Here is a 2,535-nt window from a genome sequence, read left to right on the forward strand (position 1 = left end):
AAAAGGTTGAGTTCTTGCCCTTCCGCCATGTTTGGGGATAGCAACAACCTCCTCTAGCCCATCTCCGTTATCGCCCCAACTGAGCAAAAGCTGGTATCTGAGGCAGGATAAGTGACCACAGTCAACACAGGCCTGATCTCCATGAGAAAGAGTTTCTGGTTCTGATGTAGGGCTGCACTGTTGAGTTGAGCAACATGCTTTTGTGTCAGCCTATTACAGGTGCCTTCAGTAATTCAGTCAGCAGATTCAAATATGTTTTTGGGTTTAATATGAATACTTAAAATTCCAACATATGGCAACCACCATCTTGGAGGCATTCCTGGTTCTCTTGCACATTATGAGATGCCTCTCCTTAGATCAGTCTTCCCCAGCCTGGTGCCATCATTGTTTTGGCAACAACTCCAGCATTCCTGACTATTAGCCATGGTGGCTAGGGGTGATGAAGTCCAAAAGATCTGGGGGGCACCAGGTTGGGAAAGGCTGTCTTTGATGTATGCCCAAGTTGGAGCAGGTGTCTTAAGAAATGTATTTTAAGACAATTGTTTTTCCTGCTATGCAAACATGCAGGTTTAATCAATTGACTAATGCAATTAAATCAGATGACAGTCCTAATTTGAGGGCACTGTCATGGCTTATCTCCCAAAACATTATGGGAACTATCATTAGAGCTGCTGAGAAGTAATCAGTTCTCTGGACTTTCCAACTGCCTCACAGAACCACAGTTCTTCCCTGGAACCAAGAAGGAAATCCTGTTTAAACTAGTTTAGAGGTTGTAGCATGGATATGCCAGAGACTTCTGCTATTATCTCAGAAGTTTGTTTAATTAGGGGTCCCCAATCCTTTTTGGGTCAGTAGGCACATTTGGAATTTTAAGAGTGTCATGGGCACTCTCACAACATGGCTGCCACGAGGGGCTTGCCCACTCACTAAATGGCTGCCACTGTGGGCATGGCCAGTCACAAAAGACTAACTTCCCAGAAGGCTAAAAGAAAAGTAACTTGCCCAAGAACCCAAGTACAAGGCAGAGGTGGGGGGTTCAGCTCCAGACCACAAAACCACTCTTTTGAACCCAAATAAAGATGGTGCTGGAGGGCAGCCCTTCACTTTGGAGCATGCAAGCCTCCCAGATCTCTCTCTCTCTCTCTCTCAATAAAATCAGTTCAGTTTTGTTTATAACCCTAGGTCGTCACAGTATAGCAGAAAGAAAATGTCCAGAATATTTCAAGGCAAAAACAAGCAAATTGAACATAGTTGAAAGAAAATAATTGATAATTCAGTGCTGACAGACTAAAATTAAGGATAAAAATTCCCTAGTACTGATTTCCAAGTTTTATAAAAGTGCCTGTTAAGGAAGACAATGTAAAACACACAAGGCTTAAATTAAGTATTAAACCATCAGTTTTCTCCAATACAACCTATTCCTTCTGCCTTATTACATCTGCTGTGGACTTTAGCTAATGCCATTAGGAAAGTGGTGAGTCTTGAGATCTTTATGTTCTTCTCATAGAGCAAGAAATCTGCCTTCTGGCAAACTGACCAGCTTGTTCTGATTTTTAACAAGCCAACAAGATATTTTTCCCTAATGTCTTGCGTCAGACAACAATTAAACAAATAACGAGCAAGCACCTCAACCTCATCTGAACCACAATGACAAGAGCACAAGTGATAAGGTGTCTTAGCTAGTCTCCCATCAAGGACTGTACAGGCATTAGCTGAAACCTGGAGAGAGTCAGTTCCTTCCTCAGACAGAACTCTTAAATTTTAGATGAATCATCTTCTGATCCTGGAATATATTTAAGAAGATCACCCCAGAGGGATATCTTTACCGTCTTGTGAAGCAAATTCTTCCTGGAAATACAAATTATTGGTGTGAAGTTTAAACTCCTTTGTAGCTAGGACAGGATCTCTCTGGAGGAAATGAGAGTCTGAATAGCCAAATTTCTGTATTTAAATCCCTCAGATTCTGATACCAAGATTTTTCCCTTGATGAACTCATGCCCAGTTGTTCCAGGTAGCATAATTTTGCTAGGGATGTCAAAGGAACCTGTACGGGGGTGGAACTTGCTCAGCTCGGCCCCCCAGACTTTGGCTTGTTTCCCCATGAGCTGGCCCAACTCCATCTGCATGGAGTCAGGCCAGCTTGTGAATTTTCCATTTTTTAAAAAAGTGTAAATAGAAATTGCGCAAATTGCAGCCATAATTTCTATTATGATTTAAAAACAACAACAACACTTCCCGGATTTTGGGGAAAAGCCATGGCTCGGCTTACAAATGGAAACCAAGCTACAGGCGCTGGGGAAATCCAGCGAGCCCCCAAGGGCTGGATTTCCTGGTGACAGACATCCCTAAATTTTGCCTGCTTGTTGCTGCTGCTTGAAAAAGCCCTTGCAACTAGATGAGGCTCTTGCTGCTGAGGGTAATGCCGTAAAGCTGAATTTGCTGCTTCATTCCTTGGTTTGATGCTGATTTGACTCATTCCTGAACTTTGACTAGTACAGACTTGTAATGGAAAGAACACCTTCAGTTCTGCCTCTT

Source organism: Heloderma suspectum, chromosome 6 (assembly GCF_057233095.1).
Source record: "Heloderma suspectum isolate Gila_16-S chromosome 6, 16-S_ref, whole genome shotgun sequence".
Lineage (NCBI taxonomy): Eukaryota > Metazoa > Chordata > Lepidosauria > Squamata > Helodermatidae > Heloderma > Heloderma suspectum.